The sequence below is a fragment of the Macaca thibetana genome, chromosome 12 (genome assembly GCF_024542745.1).
Source record: "Macaca thibetana thibetana isolate TM-01 chromosome 12, ASM2454274v1, whole genome shotgun sequence".
NCBI classification, from domain to species: domain Eukaryota; kingdom Metazoa; phylum Chordata; class Mammalia; order Primates; family Cercopithecidae; genus Macaca; species Macaca thibetana.
The window spans coordinates 119,809,354-119,830,450 of record NC_065589.1 but is presented as its reverse complement, the minus strand read 5'-3'; the positions used below and the strand labels follow the sequence as shown (position 1 = coordinate 119,830,450).

Genomic DNA, 21,097 nt, shown 5'->3' with positions numbered 1-21,097 from the left:
CTACAATTTATTAACCTTAACTCACTTTACCTCACAAAATGGCAGAAAGTAGCCAGAATTTATTTTTCATGTCTAGTACTCAGAAAGGAGGATGGGAAAACTGTGAAAAGGAAAAAATTGTTTTTGAAATCAATTCTGTCCTCTTTACAGATAACTAGTGCAAAAGTTCAATAGTCTCTTTCATTTTACTTTCTTAGATAACTTACTGAGAAGAACCTATTGCCCAGGATATGTCCTTTCTATTGAACCTGGAGGCTGTTTCTGAATATCTAGAGTCTTCGTGGTCTTCAATGTTCAGCCACCATTTTATGCTTTAACAAAAATTTCTTGGTTGGAAAATCTTTGAGAACATAAACTGTTCAGCAGTGTACCTGTTCCTAAATTCATACTTTTTTGAATTCTGGTCAGTTCTATTCACATACAAAGTTGAAACCAATAATACAGAAAATATTATTTTGGGAAGGAGAGGGAAAGTAAGAGTTGAAAGCTAGAATTTATAAATGTCAGGAAGTTAGAACAGAAGACACTTGAGTATGTAAATAGATATTCAATATATTAAATTCAGATAATAATATTTTGAGTTCTTCAGAAGTATCTGGCTTATAATAGGTGTCAAATAATTACTTGTTAAAGGAAAATTATTTATTTAAAATAGTGAATGATAGAGTATCTTTATTCATGCTATCTACTGTGATTCATTTGAAAGCCAGTTTTATTTAACTTTTCTAGGAAGAGAGACTAAAAGTTTGTAGCACAACCTCTGAGACTGCCTCCAACTCTAAAATATATATATATGTCTATCTGTCTATTCTATCTATCTATCTATCTATCTATCTATCTATCTATCTATCTATCTTCTATCTGGCATATATCATCTATCTATATATGATTGTGTGTTTCTAGATCAAAACAAGCTTGACAAGGCCTCCTCCAGGCATACCATGATAAGTCTTTGCCCATCTCTATGACAACACTTCACACTGTTTTGTAATAATTTACAGAGTTGTCACCTCCATCAGACAGTGAACTGAAGGATGAGAGCAGTGCTATAATCATTTTAGAAGATCTCAGCCATAATTGCTGCCTGCTATACACAGTAGAAACTCAGAAAATGGTAAATGGGTACATGTGGGACTTTTTGTACGTAAATGAATGGTTTACTTTGTATGTAAATTATCATCAAGGGTTTTTTCTATATCATATTAATATGCAAAATTAGACTGCTATTGAGAATGTACAGTTTCAGCACTAATTTATTGGCTGCCTCTTAAGGGCCAGGGGCTAAAAGGGTGCAGAAGATGTAAAAATGAGGACATATGTCCATGTGCTAATAGCACTTACAGAGGAACAATGGCTTCTGTTGCCTATTTTCATGTTAAGCAAAAATTGTCACAGGAAGTAAGGCTACTATGACTGGAATCTCCTTTGGAATTCTTAAGATCAATATAATAGTCATGAATAGTCATAATAGTCTTTTTAAATATTTGATTGTTTTAAATGTAATTTCTACTTAAAGATTTATGGCTAAGATATATCAGCAGGCAATGCTCTTAGGCTAAGACTTTCCAAGGGTTATTTTCGATATCTACCTTTAATTCACAAGCCAAAAGAATACCAGGAATTATTGTACACCACATTCTGCGATATTCAATTATGATAGATTTATTTCCAAAATATAAATTGTAACATCTCAATTTTACCGTAAGATAAACCAGATGAAGTAAGTAAGGCACACATGGTTGGCACATTGGAAAAAAATTGATGTCTCTTCTCATTTCTAGGATTTGGTAAAAGAATAATGGATTTATATAATGAGTCAAGATTGCCCAAAGACAACTTTTAGATTACTGAATTGCATAAAGAAATGACTAGTTGCTTTAGCTGATCAGCTCTGCTCTTTAGAAAGAAGTAGCACCAGTTTAGTAAACTCAAGGAAACAGAACGCATTGGAGCACCTCACCAAAGTGAAGTTAGGAAACAAATGTTAGAATTTAAAATTCTGGAGAAGAGAGAATTGGGTCATTCTTATATTTTCTAGAACTAAAGACACAGCAAAATGTGAAATATTCCACTAACATCTACCACCTCATAGCCATTGCCCTTGTCTCTTCTAGTGTAGGTCTAGCTCCATTGTTTTAATCTGGACAATTTTAGTAACGTGTTAGCTCAGTTCTGTGTCTGCAGTCTCAGCTTCCTCTTGTATGTACTCCAGAGACCCACCAGAGTGGAAGGAACATATCGTTTTCATGCTCAAGTTCCTTCAGCAACTCCATCAGAGAACAAAGCCCAAAGATAGCCTGGTATTTAAATCTTTTTATACATTCCCTCTTTGCAAGATCTTTAAAAATAGCAACATTAATAATAATAATAACAGCAACTATATTCTGTGCACATTGTTGAGACATTTCACATGGCCACATTCAAACGTTTGTCTATGTTTGCTGTTTCACTATATTTGCAGTCCTTGCAGCACAGATATGTTTTTTCTATCAGTTCTATAAACAATATTACACAAAGTGTCTAGCAGTGACTGGATTAATTAAGGGGCCACCAAGTTCCAAGGCAATTTAAGAAAGAATTTTAACGCTGCCATGAAATCCAAAGCACTTGTTCACGTTTAACAAGCTGTGCAATGAAGGAAAGGCGATGAAATTTGGCACTGCAAGGGATGGAACAGACACTTTTTTTTCACCCGAATGATCACTAGATGCGGTAAAAACAGAAAACTCTTTTTAGCTTTTTATTTTTTAAGACAGAGTAATGGGAGATCTTGTGTTTCCGCCTAATGCTAATTTTCTGACTCAAAATGACCAAATCACTTTTCAGGGCTAGTGAAATTGTTCAATGGAATGTCATTATGCTGGGAAATGAAATTAATGTGTGGTCCAAAAATAAAATCGACTTTCTGTAAAAACAGGGTATTGGTAGACGCTGAAAGGATGTTTTAAAAAGGATAAAATGACAGCAACCCCAAGACATTTTAAAAATGCAGTAATGTAGTTATTCTGATCATTTTTTTCTTCTTAAAAATGTTTTTCCACATATATTTGGATCAAATGTCTACAATTATATTTTATTATTATTTTACATTTCCTTGTATATTCCAAATGGAGACTGTGTTCATTCCTTTACCCATACCATCAGCTAGCCCGAAACATTCAAACACCACACCCTCATCTCCTACAAAGATCAGCTAGAAACACCACATTGCACTCAAAATAATTTCTCAGGAAATTCTTGCTTGTTTGTAAAACTGTTTTAACTAAGATTCTGTTTCCACCTACTCCAAAATCTGGGAGTAGTGGCTTCCAGCTTGATCTTGTGGCCCTTCTAGACTTGGTGTTGACCCCTTATCTCCTGGTAGCCATTCCCTTTCTTTACAGACAGCAGCTCTGCCCAACTCCCGTGACCTTCTATTGTTGGAAAAAGAAAGTGTTCCCTCTAATGTCAACACCGAGTCACATGTTGCTGTAATAAATGTAACTGTCAAGATTCTTTGTCCTCAACGCACCTTTGACATGGTTGATCACTCCCTGCTCTTTGACAGTCTCCAGTTATTTGACTTCTGGGATGTCGCCCTCTCTGGATTCTCCCCCTACCCACCTTGACTGTTACTTCTATATCTTTTTTTGCTGGTTCTACCTCATCTCCTTGACTCAGTCTTGGACATCTTTTCTTTTCTCAATGTACTCACCTTCTTCATGGTGCCATCAGTCTCATAGCATTAAAATCTATCTATAGGCTTGTGTCTCCCAAATGGTGACTCTCTTTTCTAGTCCTTTCCCCTGGACTCGAATTTCCAGTTGTCTGCTTTACATCCCCACACAGACATCTAATAAACATCTTAAATCTAGCATGTCCCAAATAGAGTTATTTCCAGCCTTCTGCATCTCAGTTTTGGCACCTCCATCACTTGCACCACTCAGACCCAGTCATCTGTGATTCTTCTCTTACTCTCCCACTCCACATCAAATCTCCCATCATGCCAATGTCGCCGTCGAAATACATGCACAGTGGAAGATTTCTCATGACTTCCACGGCTACCAGCCTGGAACAAGCCAGCACCATCACTGTCACAGATTATGGAAACACCTTCTTCTTTCTGCTTCTGCCTTTGTGATCTATATTCTGCCTACCATCCTAACTTTTCATTTATTCTTAACCCTGCTATCAAAATAGGTTATATCATCTCACATCCCCTTTTACACCCCTTCTGTAGCTTCCTGTGTTATTTCAAGGGAAAACTAAAACCATTACAATGGACTGCTAGGTTCTACACAATCTGCACCTCCCCACTGCCCTGACTTGTATAACTCCCACTACAAACCCTCCACTGGCCTATACTGGCTGGCTTGCTGCTCCCAAAGCCTATGCATCCTACTTCTACCTCAGAGCCTGCTACAATCTGAATGTTTGTGCCCGCCCCCCCACAAAATTTACATATTGAAATCTAATCACCATTGTGACAGTATCAGAAGGTGGAGCCTTTGAGGGGTGATTAGGTCTTGAGGGCTCCACCTTCATGAATGGAATAATCACCCTTATGAAAGAGGCTGCAGAGAGCTGTGTTGCCACTTCCACCATGTAAGACACAGCATAAAGGCTCCATCTGTGAAACAGAAAGCAGCCCTCAACAGACACTCCATGTGCCAGTGCCTTGACTCTGGACTTCCCAGCCTCTGGAAGAGAAATCATTTTCTGTCATTTAAACGATTCAGTCTATGGTAGCTTTGTTATGACAGCCCAAGAGGACTAAGACAGAGTCTTTGCACTTGCTATTTCCTCTGCTGGACCGCGTTCCCCGGCTAATTTCCATTCCGCCATGTTGCTCCTTCTCTCAGCTCCCCTACATCTTACTCCAATATCGCCTTCCCAGCGAGTTCTTCCATTACCACCTCTAAAATCGGAATGCCTCCAGTGCTCCCTCTTCTCATGGTCTGCTTAGTTCTCTCTACAGCACATCTCACATATTATATATTTTAGCTTTTTTTTGCTTTTGATTCTCTGCCTCCTTCTACCAGAACACAAACTCCATGGAACAGGGAGTATCGTCTGTGTCCTCATGGTTGGATCCCTTATGGTCTAGACTAGTGCCTGCTACATAGGTGCTCAGTAAATGTTTCTTGATTGGATGAAAGAACAGAACCACCCTGTCTTAGCCTCAGATGTACAAGTTTGCCATCTGCTAATCTGCCATGAGCAACTGAATCCAAATTAACATTTATAAGCACCAATTATATCTGAGATGAATAAGACAAAAATCCTTGCCCTAAAGAAAATGGCAGTTTAGCAAGAAGATAACTGGTAGTAATAACAATAATAATAACAAAGATAACAGTTTTCATTTATCAGTTGTCTAATATATGCTAGGAACCGAACGAGGTTGTAATTCCTTTGCATCTAGCAACTCAGCTGCAGGATCAAAGGAGAGTCAAAGGAGGGAAGGAAGGCTTCAGATCTGGGCCATATGAATGCCTACATATGTATAGCATGGTGTGAAAAAAATAAAAGGGTATATTGACTAAAACATTCACACCAAAAGATGAATTTAGGCTTTGTACTTGAAGACATAGAGGGGCAGCACAGCAAAGTATATCAGTGTGAGGTTCAGGTGTAGACCACCACATTCCAATACTTCCTCTGCCACTAGGTATGTGAGCTGGAGCAAGTCTCTTAACCTCTCTGGCCCCTGTCTTCTCATTTGTCAAAGCGGGAAACAATAGTCCTCACTACCTGTTTAAGGGGAAGAGGTGCAATTAAATAAGTTAATATGAAAAAAAAAAAATGTAAATACGTCCTTGACATCTAGTGAGTACTGCATCATGATCAATTATCATTCTTTATAAGCAGCAAGTGCTTCATCCATTGATTCACTGAACCCATGTGGGGCACTAGCTTCACCATGAAGAGTGGTTTCTGCCCTCAGGGGCTGGCAGTGTAGGGAGAGGGACCGGGAGGTAACAGCAAATGCAAGGCAGCTTTGTCTGGTGAGCACAGGCCAAACAAAGGGCAGGGCCCACGGTCCGAGGTCAACAGCAGGGCTTCCAGGAGGTGGTGTCTGTGGAGGAAATGTGAGGATTCTTCTGGTGGGTGGAAGTGAGGGTTGGTAAAGAATTTCCAGGCAGAAGGAACAGGAGCAGAGTCAATAAAGACACTAGGGGAACAGCCTGAGTTTCAGTCTCATATGGCTTAAAGAAATGAATGTAATAAAATATTAAAATATGAATTACAACATTAATGTGTCAATGTCAAATCTAGTGAACACAGAATTAAACCCAAGAGCCTATGCCTGGAAGAAAAGAAAGAGAATAAAGATATACGGGCCAGAAGGTCCTCCAGGACTTTACCTCTGAGCTTCCTGACAACCAAAATAAAAATGGTATTGTACAACATGGTGACTATAGTTAATAACAATGTAAAAAATACAATAAGAAAATAAAATAAAAATGGTAACATAATTTTTTCGGTAGGTTTTTCAATGCTCATGAAGATAAATCCTGACAGTTCTTAAGAAGAGGAGCAACATTTTACCTAGCACTCAGCTTTGGAAGACATGTCCTACATAAAACTTAAAAGGAACACAAGCAGTGTCGTAGATGGCAATGCTAACCACAGCTCAGTATGAAAAGCAAGTGTGAGCCTCAAAAAGCAGTTTTTTCTGATGCCGCAATGGAAGTTTAGGGCATAATACTGAACCACAACTGAGTGAAAGTCATCTAACTGAGGGAGAAAAAAAATGTGTTGCTTGCACTGTTTCTTTATCATCTCCTTAGACTCCCAGCCCACAGTTCACTCAGGAATAACAAGTGGAGGATATTAGAGTTTCCCAACCCTCCCCTTCCCACCAGACCTTTTCAATTCCTGCCATGTTTTCTTAAGCCCATTGAGTGGCCAGTTTGTCAGTTTCATTAACTTGGTTCTAACCAACAGGCACTTACAAAATATCTTGTCAATGTTTCTTAAACACAGTTCCAACCGGAAACATTTTTATATTTGTTTTTGGTTAGTTTTTAGGTTGTGAAAATCCAAGACCTATACTATATTAAGCTACTGGAGAGAAAGTGCTACTATTCTAAGGATGTAAGGGCAGGCTGCTGGACAAGAGACGGGAAAGAACTGGAGTGTTGAGCTGCTCATCTCCTCTGGGTCTCTCTCTCCTCTTTCCAAGCCTCAGTTTCTCTCTGCATAGCTGCTCCTTTTCCTCCATCTTTCTCTATTTCCTCACCCTGTAGTCAATATCTTGTCTCCTTCTTCAGTGTACATGTCAGAATTTGCTGGCCAGGGCCCGAAAGGAACTTTCTGACTTCCTGCACATGGCCGTGGTGTCTCCGTATTTCTCAACTCAGAGCACCAGGAAAATCTGACTGACCCAGCTTAGCTACACAAGCTGGGTCTCGCAAATCGTGTATCTCTGGTAGGCTGCTTCTGCACACCTCTGGGCCAACCGTGAGCCGTCGCGGTGAGACACGGAGAAACACACTGCACATCTGGTCTCTATCAACAAAGTGCTAATCTCTACCTAGACATTAGAAGAAAGGATGATCCACATCAGAAAGCCCCTCCCAAAAGAGGGATCAGTTAGAGAAGCTGTGGCATTATGGAACATAAGGTGCAGAACCTGAAGCCAGAAGGATCTTTCAGAACCTTTTACATCTCACTGTGAATGAGGCTGCTGCCAATGTTATCCATGCATAAGGCATATGCTTTAAGAGGAATAATTAAGCTTATTCTATCCATGCCCATTTATTTATCCTTTTGGTAATAAACTGTTCCTTAATTCATCCTGTCATGTGTTAGAACGACTGTGCTGGCGTGGAGAAATAGATTGTATTTGAATTACTGGATCATTTTCACTTGGCTCTTTGTTCAAATAATCTTCTTTTGTTTTCAAATAATTATAAATTATAGAAGAAACATTTCATTAAAACCTTAATGTGAGGAGAAACCAGTGTTAATCTGTAAATGTATACATATATCTTTATCTCGATTGTATCTACTATCAGTAAGTGGCTGCCATGGAAACCTTTCCTTAGCCAACTTACATTGGAAAAATGTAAAAAGAAATTGATGGTTTAGAAAACAGAGCTTCCCATCCTAAAACTACGGTGAAAAATCAATTTTAGTTTTGATCACAAAAGAGTTCAAAGAACTCTACACCTCATCAGTTCAGGCCAACTTTCTGCCTTGCTTCTTTCTGTCTCCAAAAGCTGTTCTTCCAGAGTTTTAACCAAAAGGTATCCAATTAAATTCACTGTTGATTGGAGGAACAGTGTTTCTGTTCAAGTATAAACATCTGAGGCTGTCAAATAAACCCATTATTCTAGAGGATGACAATGACCTCATAGATTCACCACTGAATAAATACAATCTACCACAAGAGTATTGCTGGTTCCAAAAAGCCACTTCAAGCCACCTGCAAGACTACAGATTCTACTTTAGAAACTACTTGTAGGGGAAAAAAACAGAGCCAGAGGATCACTTAGTAGTAACACAGACCCAATTTTAAATTGCATTCAAGGAACTCCATTTTGATACAAAGTGCTATTTTATGGGGAAATAAAATCGAAAACTCAGAAAAACTTATGAGGAGAAAGAACTAGGATTTTTAACTTGAGCCAAACTACAGATGAATCTAACTAGTAAGTCCAGGCTCTTATGCAGTATTTGCCTCTGCTCTCAACATGCTCACCACCAACCAGCCTCTTGTTTCGCAATTTGTTCATCCCTTCTTTCTTTCCCATCGGAGACTTACACATCCCAGTTTCATGTTAAGACGTTCTGTCAATCATGTGTATGTTCATCAGGGTTAATTTTAATCAGTAAGTGATCTTCATGGTGAAGTTTTCATTCTAGGTTTTATACTGAGTTGCACAAAGAAAAAAAATGCCATTAGCTTTCCAAGAAATTCTGATATTAGCATTGCGTATGAATGGAAAAATGTGATGGACACCTAAAAATTGCATGACATAATAATGCTACTTATTTAATATGAGAGGTGCTATGTGGAACACTCTATTCAAATAATCTCTTACATCTCACAATAACCCTGCCCATTTACCCTGTCTTCCTCCATATAGGTAAGAAGTGGAGGCTTAGAAAGATTGAAGCTGATTTTCAGGTTTCAAAGCAGCTACTAGGTAGTAGATGTGGGGTTTGAATATTGGCCTATCTGACTTTATAGCCCAAATTCCTACCATCTAATATTACAATAGCTTCTCCTCCAATCTTTGACCTCTTAATTCATCTTCCACACTGCCATGTGAATATTCCACATTTCTATCTGACCATTTGAGACTTCATTGCTTAAAATTCACCAATAATTTCCAATCATTTGTGTGCTTCTTAACAAAGCCTGCAAGGCCACGCATGAATCCATGAATCAGCTCTCTTTTGCTCTCTTGCATCATTTCCCTTGCTCTCTTATAGTTGCGATCTCTAAGCACTAAACTCATTGAATTAAAACAGCAGGATTTTAAGAAGTACTATTGATCGCATGGCCTCCATACACCATAGGAGTAGAGTAATAGTCCCAACCAACCCTGATTTCGCAGAGAGTAGGCTTAATATATGTTTCAATATTAACATACCTTCACAAGAACCATCTTACTAAAATGCTTCCCACTCCAACAGTGGGAATCCCTCCATCAGCATGCTATGGGAGGAAGTGGAGTTCAGTATCGGGAGAAACTCCAGCCCTTTGTGCTGGCCCTTTGTGTTCTTTCCTGGTGATATTGTCTCATTTTTTAATATTCCAAGTAGGAAACAAATGTACTCCAAGAAGTTCCATAAAGTTCCATGCCCAACCTTAAAAATTGTAGATATAAATACTTCAGATACAATGAAGCATGTATTATTTATCTTTTCTATGTATAGCCATGTTTAGATCCAGGGTTTGGATTTGTTAAAAGCTTGACTTAATTAACCAAACAGAAAAGAAGCAAAGAAAAGCTATGATGTCAACGGCCATTTAAAGCCATCCTCTGGCTTACAGATATTCCTCTGCAATAAATAGTGAAGGGAGCATAGCAAGAAAGTTTTCTGCCCTTCAAATTCCATTATCATAGTAGACTAACCTATAAATATTAATTTTTTTTGTTTTTGTTTGGTTTTGTTTTGTTTTTGAGATGGAGTCTCACTCTGTTGCCAGGTTGGAGTGCAGTGGCGCGATCTCGGCTCACTGCAACCCCCACCTCCCAGGTTCAAGTGATTCTCCTGCCTTAGCCTCCCGAGTAGCTGGGGCTACAGGTGTGCGCCACCACACCCAGCTAATTTTTTTATTTTTAGTAGAGATGGGGTTTCACCATGTTGGTCAGGATGCTCTTGATCTCTTGACCCTGAATCGCCTGCCTCGGCCTCCCAAAGTGCTGGAATTATAGGCGTGAGCCACTCTGCCCAGCCAAATATTAGTGTTATACGAAAGAAAACCTCCTTCAAGAGGAAGAAGAAGAAAGGAGAAAGGAGAAAGAAGAGGAAGAAGAAGAAGAAAAAGAAGAAGAAGGAGGAGGAGGAGGAGAGGAGGAGGAGGAGGAGGGGAGGAGGAAAAGGGGAGGAGGAGGGGAGGAGGAGGAGGGGAGGAGGGGAGGAGAAGGAGGGGAGCAGGGGGAGAAGAAGGAGGAAGAGGAGGAGGAAGAAGGAGGTAGAAGCAGCCTGAACCTCAGGATGGTCCAATGATTAATTCTGTATATTCCTAAGTGATTTATGCTTGCCTCGGTCTTCATGTTACTTTGTTAAAAATCTGGTTATGTGACCAACTCCCTCACAAGACGACAAGCTCTGCAGGCAAAGAGATGATGAGTTGAGCTGGATGATGGAGTAAGAGCTCACTATTTACTAGATTGTGACACTGAACCTCTGTATGCCTTATACACCTTATCTGTAAATGAGAATAATAATTTCACCCACTAAATAGAATGCTGTGGAGCTTTGGTAAAATAATATATTTACATAAAACCTTGGAATAGCATCTGGAACATAATAATATATGCTTGACAAGTGTTAGAAATTTACAAGGAGAAAATTAAAATTTTCATGTGATCTTCTATTCTATCTCAGTATCAGCAGTAACTCTCTGCAGTCTGACATGGTCAGATCATATGCATGATATTTGTCCACAAAACTGATTATAGAAAAACAGAGCACTCAATAAATTGTAGTGTGACCTTGCTTAGAAATAGAGAAGCAGTTTACAGTGTCTACCAGCAACATCAACTAGTTGGATGAAAACAGACTTGGCAAAGTGGACTCCACCAATCTTTTCTAAATGTTTGTCCACATACTGGCACCAAAAGAGATAATGTTTTCACTGACCTCTATTAAACAGGAAATGGAATAAATTAAGTGATGTTTTCAGAAAGCTGAATTTATTCAGAGAACCATTCCTCATTCTAAGATTATTTCTTTGTGACATTTTGATGTTGAAATGCCCTTTCTCTTAGAAACAATGGTGAGGTTAGGTGATAGCAGGCTTATTTGTTTCATTTGTGGCTTGCTTTGTTTTGTTTGATTGAATTTTAACACTTACCTGATAACATAAAACATTAGCAATCTTTTTTTTGGTCTCCACCTCCTCCCTTTTATTTTCTGAAATTATTCTGTTTTATGAAATCCCATGGGATTCGGGCAGAGTAGGACACTCCTGGAAGAATGTTTCCAGAATTCCAGGTCTTCTCTCCCATCTTACAGGCTCAGGAATCTGATTTGTTATTTCTGAGAGATGACATAATCATAATAATGATAATTAAACTATATTGAGTGGTTAGTCTGCATAAGATACTACACTAGGTACATCACATTTTGTCCTCACTATTATCCTACAAGACAGGTTGCCCATAGTTACACAGCTAATTAGTAATGGAGCCATAATTCAATGTTAAGTCCGTCCACTGAAACCTACGCTTTAACCACCACATTACATCACCTAATTATGGAACCCCAGGAATGTCCTTTTTAGTCACTTGAGTGAGAAATAGAACTTTCCTGTAGACCACATTTCTTAGGTATATGTTTTCTCCACATTTTCTACTTGGAGATAACCTACAAGGAGGATGTTAAAATTGTAGGCTTTTTGGTGAGCAATGACTTCGATATTTTGCATATAATATTTGGATACATTGGGTTGCGAATTATCCGAGAGCTGACACAACTCGAAGTATTCGTATCTCAGCATAAGGTTAACAAGAGCAGAGATCTAAATATTCAAAATTCTTTGTTAAGACGTCTTCTGTACTTGGGTGCTTCTATGAGGAATTACTGACATCCATTTTCGTTAGTTTTTTGCTTTTCTTCTCATATGCTAATGCCATGAATCTGTTTCTGACAAATCCCTCTTTGGTTCGAGAGTTAGTACCTTTGTGGTGACTTTTAATATGTCGCTCTAATCCATTATAGAATGAGGAGGGAACACAGCATAGTGACACCCAGTCCAGGCTTTGAAAGTAGTCTGCTTTACCCCTGCCCTGTGGCCATGGTCAAGTTTCTTGGTCTCTCCAAACCATAATTTGCACATGTTTGGAAATGGTCATGGGACTACCTACTTCACAGGATTGGTAAAATGATCAAATGAGATAATATTAGGTTGGTGCAAAAATAATTATGGTCCTTGCCATTACTTTTAATATGTAAAACACACATAGAATGGTGTCCAGAGTGCACTCAGTAAATGACACCTCTTGCTGCCACTGCTGTTCCTATTGTTATTTATTCTCATGTTACATTGTAACTCTCAGAAGAAAATCCTACACCCTCTATTTCCAATGCTTGAGAACATGCCACTGTTGTCCCTTTGGACTGGTTACTTCCCTCTCTGAGGCTGCCTTGTCTTCTCAGGGAGGAATAGCACAGGTTTCCAGGTAGGTTGTGTATCAGCCTGTTGACTGCCTAGAGAATTTCTGAAGTCTTTTATTTCATCTTTTCTGTGTTTTTTTTTTTTGTTGTTCAAGCTGTCAGTGTTTCTGCCGATAAAACATTCTCAAGAACCCTGTGGGTCTCCTGTGTATGTCTAGAGATTCACTCCCTTAGACCTTAGGATCTTCCAGAGATCTTTCCTGGGTAATTCCATCTCTATCCCTGAATTCTGGTTAGATAGCTGAGTCACACACTCAGCCTCTTCAGTCAGCTCTCCATGTTATTTGAATACTCTGATCTCATTTTTTTTTTTTTTTTAGACAACGTCTCGCTCTGTCGCCCAGGCTAGAGTGCAGTGGCGCCATCTCGGGTTCCCGCCATTCTCCTGCCTCAGCCTCCCAAGTAGCTGGGACTACAGGTGTCCACCACCATGCCCAGCTAATTTTTCTTCTATTTTTTTAGTAGAGATGGGGTTTCCCATGTTAGTCAGGATAGTCTTGATCTCCTGTCCTCCCAAAGTGCTGGGATTATAGGCGTGAGCCACCATGCCCAGCCAAACACTCTGATCTCTTAATCCTTCCTAGGTGCTAGCAAAATAACCACTTGTGTTCTTGGCTTTCTCTCCAAGACACTCGGTCCTGACATGGAATCACCTAATTTTAGTGTCTTGCAATCTGTTTTTTCACACAAACGGAAGAAGAAACAAGGTGACCTCATCAACACTTTGCTAAAAAAAGTCTCCCCAGCTAAATACAAAGGAGCTTTATCACTTACCAGCTCTGCTTCTTACATAACTGCAAGATAAAATTTTAGTAAGTTTTCTGTCACTATACAACAACGATTCCCTTTCTTCTGGTTCCCAATAACATGTTTCTCATTTCCTTTGGAGATCTCACCAACAACACTTTCAGCATTCATACTTCTACCAACACTTTGCCTGTGGTGATTCAGGTATTCTGTAAGACTATACAGACTTACTCTACCTTGCTCCTCACTTCCTTCTGAGCCCTCCACCAGCAAAGCCTTTAGCATCTATATTTCTACTAACAATCTATTCAGGAAAATCTAGGCTTTTTCTATCATGATCCTCAAATGTTTCTAGCCTCTACCGATTGTCCAATTCCAAAAACCAATTCTAGATTTCTTACAGGAGCACCACATTTGCAGGCACCAAAATCTATATGAGTTTTCTATTGTTGCTATGACAGATTAAACAGTGGATTAAACTAACATCAATTTATTGTCTTATACTTCTAAAGATCAAACATTGAACGTGAGTCTTACTAGGCTCAATTCAAAGTGCCAACAGAGCAGCATTCCTTTTGGAGTTTTGGACACTTGAAGAGGTTTTGGATACTCAAAGGAAGAATCCATTCCAAGCCATTTTCTGCTTCTTGAAGCTGCCCACATGTTCTGGTCCATGATTGCATGACTCTAACCTCTGCTTCCATTGTCACATCTTCTTCTCCAGCTCTGATCTTCCTGCCTGTCTCTTATAATAACCTTAGTGATTACACTGGGTCCACCCAGATAATTCAAGATAATCTCCCCATCTCAAGGCCCTTATCTTAATCACATCCAAAGTACCATCTGCCATCTGATGCAACATATTCACAGGCTGCAGGGATAAGGACTTGGAAATCTTTAGGGACCATTATTCTGTCTACCACAAGTTGTAAGGGTTCTACACAAATTCTAGATTCTAGAGTCTGATCAGGTGTATGACTGACAAATGTTTTCTCCCATTCAGTGGGTTGTCTTTTCACTTATGATAGTATTCTTCAATGCACCAAAAGTTTAATTTTGGTGATGAAGCCCAAGTTTTCATTTTTCTTTTGTTGACTTTGTTTTTGGGGTCATAATTATGAGTTTTATAGTACTGGCTCCTACATTTAGGTTTTTATATTCATTTTGAGTTAATGTTTTATATGGTGAGAGGCAGAAGCCCAATGATACTTTAATATCTCAGCATCATTTCTAGGAAAGACTATTTTTTTCCCATCAAATTATTTGTGCAGTCTTGACAAAAATCAACTGACTATAAATAAGAGAGTTTATTTTTGGACTCTCATGTGATTTCATTGATCCCCATGACTATATTTATGCCAGTACATCACAGTAGTGATTACTGTAGCTCTACAGCAAGTTTTGAAATCAGAAATATGATCCTCTAACTTGTTCTTTGACAAAATATTTGATATTCTGTATTCCTTGTGTTGCCACATAAATTTGAGGATCCGGGTGTCAATTTCTAAAGAAAAAAAAAGCCAGCTGGAATCTTGAATGGTATTGCATTGGATCTATAGAAGAATTTGGAAAGTATTCCATCTTAACTAAATATTTCAATCCATGAACATGGAATGTTTTTTCATTTCTTTAGAAACTTCTTAATTTCTGTCAATAATTTCTTTAATCAGTGTATAAGCCATTTACTTCTTATGATGTTTTTCTCTATGTATTTGTTTTTAATGATTCTTTCAGTGACATTATTTTATTTTTATATTATTCATTCCTAGTATATAGAGATACAATTAATTTTTGCATATTTGTTTAGCATCCTGCAATCTTGCTGAACTCATTTATTATATCTAATGGGATTTTCTTGATTAGCATTGTTTCCTTAGAATTTTCTACGTGCAAGATCATATCATTTGCAAATAGAGATAGTTTTGCTTCTTTTTTTCTATCTGGATACATTTTATTTCTTCTTCTTTCCTAAATACCTGAGCTAGAATCTACTTCAATATTGAAGTAGCAAAAGTGGACATCCTCATTGGGTTTCCATTCTTGTAAGAAAAGCCTTTAGCCTCATAATATTGAGCATGAAACTATGTTTTCTTCATAGATGTTATTTATTATGATGATGAAGTTTCATTCTGTTTCTAGTCTGTTTAATGTTATATCATAAAATGGTACTGGATTTTGTCAAATGCTTTTTCTCCATTAATTGAGATTGTCCTTTTCATTAATTTAACTCATTTAATTAATTTTAATTAATTGGCTCTTGTCCTTTATTCTCTTAACATAGTGTAGTACGCTGATTGATTTTTGCATTTTAAACCAAACATGAACTCCAGGGAAAATTTAGCCAGGCAAAGTATATAACTCTTTTACTTTATATAGTGTGCAATTATTTTGTTGAGGATTTTTGCATCTATATACATAAAGGATACTGGTCTGTGCTATTCTTCTCCTGGAAATTTTTTGTCTTTTTTAGTAACATCATAATAATCACTTTATAGAATGGGTTGAAAAGTCTTCTTTCTGCTTCTATTTTCTGGAAGAGTTTGTGAGGGATAGCATTTCATTCATTGCATTCTTCAAGTGTTTTGTAGAATTCACCAGGGAAGATATCTGGTCCTGGAATTTTCTTTGTGAAATGTGCTGTGATTACTAATTCAACTATTTGTTACATGTCTATTCACATTTCCTATATTTTTTTGAGTCTGTTTTGATAGTTTGTGTATTTCTAGGAATTATCTATTTTATCTAACTTGTCTAATCTGTTGACATAAATTTTTCCTTTTTTTCTTTTCTTTCTTTCTTCTCTTTTCTTTCTTTTTTTTTTTTTTTTTTTTTTTTTTTTTTTTTTTTTTTTGTGTGTGTGTGTGTGTGTGTGTGAGACAGGGTTTCATTCTGTCACTCCGTCACCCAGTCTGGAGTGCAGTGGTGTAATCACTGTTGCCTCAACTCAAATCCCTGGGTTCAAGCAATCCTCCCACTGCAGCCTCTCAAGTAGCTAGGACTACAGGTATGTGTCACCATGCCCAGCTAATTTTTAATTTTTTGTAGAGACAGGGTCTCGCTATGTTGACCAGGCTGGTTTTTGAACTCCCAACTTTAAGAAATCCTCCTGCCTCAGCTTCCCAAAGTATTGGGATTACTGGTATGATAACTTTTCATATTATTCCTTTGTAATTCTTTTTTGTTTCTATAAAGTCTATAGTTATATCCACTTTTTAAGTTTTACGTTAGTAATTTGAAATTTTTTGGCCAATCTAGCTAAAAGTTTGTCAAATTTTTGGTCTTCTTCAAATAACTAATTTTTATGTGCTTTTTCCCCCCCTTTGTTCTATTTGTTATTTAGGAGTGTTTTTTTTTAATTTTCACACATATATAAACTTCCAAAATTTCCTTGCGTTATTGATTTATAATACTATTCTAGAGTGTCTGAACAATATATTTTTGTATGAAGTCAGTCCTTGTAAGTTTATGAGATTTATTTTATGTCCTAACATATGGTCTATCTTGTAGAATTTCCAATGCTCACTTAAGAAGAATTTATTCAGCTGTTGTTGGGTGGAGTGCTCTGTAGATACCTGTTATGTCTAGTTGCTTTATAGCATTTTTCAAATCTTCCATTTCTCTGTTTATCTTCTCTCTAAATGTTCTATCCATTACTGAAAGTATAATATTGAAATACCTATTATTGCTGAAATGTCTGTTTTTCCTTTTAATTCTGTAAGTTTTTGCTTCACACATTTTGGAACTCTTCTCTTACATGCCTATATGTTAATAATTATTATATGTTCTTGATGCCTTAACCCTGATTTCTCCATCTCAATTCACTGGAAATGCTAGAGGGTTCTCAACCTATTTTCTTAAATTTCTTATTTTATCTACATGCTGTCTTTAGGTAAACATATTCAGTTTCATGACTTTAAACAACATCTATATACTAATGACTCTGAAATTTATATCCCCAGTCCCAATCTCCCCAAATAATTCAGAGTCATATATTAAGCCTCTGTCTCATAGATATCTCATATATAACAGGCTCAAAACTGAACTTATGACTCACTCACCACCCAACTTGTTCCTCCCTCTGTTCTTTCCCATTTCAGAAAACGTCACCATCACCCAAGGGTATTCTCAAGCTTTAATTGTATTGATCCCTCTCTTCCTCTGCCACCATAGCCAATTCATCTATAAATTTTAATTCAAAACCATACCCTGAATCTACTCCTCACCACCTCTACTGCCACCACTCCCTCTAAGCCAACGTCATCTACCATCTCCACTACTGCAATAACCTCCTACCTGCTCTCACTGCTCCTACACTTGCCCTCTCCCAATCCCATAGTCACATAAAAATTATTTTGATCATAAGTCAAATCACATTGTTCCCTCGCTTATAATTTTCCAGCTGCTCCCTATTGCTTTGCACTTGGAATAAAATCTAACCTGTTCACAAAGCTGACAGGTCTTCTCATGAGTTAAACCTCATATTCTTCTCTGAGTTGGTCTCCTACCACTACTCACCTTCTTCTTTTCCTCAGATACGCTCATTTTCTTCTCATTTTAGGTCCTTCACTCTTGCTGTTCCCCTATCTTTGCTTGTTTGGCTCTTTTCATCATTATTGTTTCATAATAGTCTCCGCTTTAATATTGTCCCCCAGGAAATGTCTTTCCTGACCACCTAGTCTAAATTAGCTTCTCCCATTCACACACCAGATACTAACTTCCACAGCTCCATGTTCTATTTTCTTCACAGCACATCACATTTTTATTGTGTTCATGGCAGTTCATCACTATCTGAAATAGCATGTCCACTTACTGGTTTTTTTGTTTTGTTTTGTTTTGTCTCTTTCCTCTCCACACCCTAATTATTGTAAGCTTCATGAGAGTATAGATTTTCCATTTGTTCAACTTGCATTTCCAAAGCCAAACCTACATAGTAGGTGCTCAGTAGGTATTTGTGGTAAACACGGATTAATAAATCTAGGTTGTAGTAATGAATGGATTGTTTACTTGAGAGCCAATATCAGGACAAACATATTCCAACCATATTGTCTGTTTCTTTGCTCAGAAATCCAGAAAGTGTGGGTTGTATGCCCACGCCAACAGCAAGCACTGGAGTCATCCCAGAGGAGCCACAGGGACTGAGAGCGAAAGAGGAGTGGACTGACAAAACAGATTGAAGATTGGATTTTCTGCCAGAAAAGGGGCAGGAGGCAGCAACAGACATGCACTGTAAACACAAAACAAGACTATAGTTACACTCACTGTGATTAAAGTTATGAAGATTAAGCATGGATATGAAAAGAGCAACCAAAAATTATAAAAGTAAAATCATGAGGTTTAGGTATAGTGGAATAAGGAACAATGAATGTTCTCTCTAAAACATTATTTAATGCAATTTTAGTAATGACTTTACAAGTCATGAGAGAACTAAACTCTAAGGGAAAGATGTTAAAGGAAGCAGATGAAAATGATAGGTGTTAATATGCCAGAAACTCACAGGGATGTTGTAAGCATCTCTAACACATTTTCAACTTCTCTGAAGATGCTTCAGGTATTAAAAGACCCAGGATTATAATCATTTATTACATTAAGTATACACTTCTTGTAAGCCCACCAGCTCTAAGAAGATAAAGGCAAGGTCTAAAGGAATTTAAGATAAGAATCACTAGACCGTTGCCTAATGCAATTGAGCGAAGTTCCTTGTCTCCCAGGCTTCGTCATGCTTATCATTCAATAAGCACACACTTGAGGATCTGTGACATTAGACACAAATGAAAGACATAATCTCTATATTCAAATGACTCACAGGTAAATAAACAATGAAAATAACCTGAGGAGTACAATCATAAAAGTAAAAATCTGGGAGCCGCAGGAGCATAATGCAAAAGCTCCATGCTTCTTAAGGTATTGATAATATTCAGGAAAGGAAAAGCCTGCACTAATCTTGAAGGAAGAGTAGGAATTCTCGAGACAATAAGCCCTCTCAGGGTTTAGAGAAAAGGGATATCTAAATGTGTGGAGGAAGACAGCTTCCCAAAAGAGACAGAAATTTAATTTGACTTGAAGAATGAGTAGGATGTGCAGAGGCAGACAGATTAGTTTGCTAGGGCTGCCATGGAAATTATCACAAATGCATAGCTTAAAACAAAAATGTATTCCTTCACAGTTTGAGAAGCTAAGTCCAAAATCAAGCTGTCAGCAGAGCCTGCTACCTGCCAAGCCTCTAGTGAGATGCCTTCCTTACCTCTTCTACCTTCTTGTGGGTGGTTGCCAGGAATCCTTGGCATTCCTTGGCTCAAGGTAGCATCACTCCAATTTCGGCTTCCATCTTCATATAATACTCTACTTTCTGTGTGTCTGCATGTCTCTGTTTCTGAATTTTTCTTATAAAGACAGTAGTCATTGGATTTAGAGCCCACCTTCAACCAGTATGATGTCATCTAAACTAATGACATCTGCAAAGACTCTATTTCCCAACACTCTGAGGCTTTAGATGAATATGAATGTTTGGGAGCAGGGGAGCACTATTCAACCTAATACATCAGATGATATGAAAGTATAATTCTCAATTCATGGACCGCCCAGAGCTACTTCTGTGAGATTTGACACTCATAGGTGTATATTCAAAATATGTAACAAATGATACAGTAAATACCCCTAATACACACACACACACACACACACACACACACACACACACATCCTAAATAAGCTAAACTGTAAAACTAGTTATTAAGTTTTACAAGTTGTAGCATAAATCATTTATTGTCCTAAAAATATCCAAAATGTTGGTTCTATTGGTGCGATCTTTTGTAGCATGACTGATACTTGTTGTCTGAGCCATATTTTGACATGGGGGAAATCACATCCAACTATTTTAGTGCCTTTCCCATTGAATCAAGAGCTATTAGGTCACATTTTATCTTAAGCAGTAAAGATTTCCTCTTAAAACTGTCAATATTCATTCTCCTACTGAACCCTCTCAGTTTCTACGTAAAGAATAATAATTAGGCAACAGCAATAGCCCAATTTATCAAAAAGGCTAAAATTTAAAATTAAAGTGTCTTAGATATACATATTTGATAATTTTACTGTTGCTTAAGTTGTAACAATCATTTACTGGAATGTAATAGATATTAGATCAAACCTTATCTTATTTACTAAGAGGCAGTGAGGTTGTTGGCAATTAAGAGTATAGAGCCTATGGTCAGCAGCCTGCGGTCAAACCCTGGCTCTATAATTAAATGTTAAAAACTTTTCTCCACCTCAGGTTTCTCACCTGTAAAAGAAGATAATGATGATATTTGTCATATTCAGCCTAGTTAATTATGCATCTCAGAAAGTGCCTGAAATAGAGCAAGTGATACTTCAGTGTTAATGCTCATTTTATTAATAAACCTAATGCTTTTAATATCTGTTATAAGTCAGCTTTTTGTGGTTTTTAATGAATTCTTCCCATTAGTTGGAGATGAACTTCAACAGGATTGTTTAAAAGAGAGACCTAAAGCCT

The 21,097-nt window shown here is 37.7% G+C and overlaps 1 long non-coding RNA gene across 2 annotated transcripts; it reads left to right on the top strand.

Annotated features, from left to right (window-relative positions):
- The first annotated feature begins 1,028 nt into the window (after positions 1-1,028).
- LOC126932471 (uncharacterized) lies at positions 1,029-19,643 on the top strand. 2 transcript variants are annotated; one of them, XR_007718202.1, is made up of 3 exons: positions 1,029-1,114; positions 16,636-16,729; positions 18,653-19,643. It is a non-coding gene; the product is annotated as an uncharacterized LOC126932471 (long non-coding RNA). The 2 variants fall into 2 exon arrangements; XR_007718201.1 differs by lacking the exon at positions 16,636-16,729 and adding an exon at positions 16,471-16,594 and having other exon boundaries at positions 1,040-1,114.
- Positions 19,644-21,097: the final 1,454 nt, after the last annotated feature.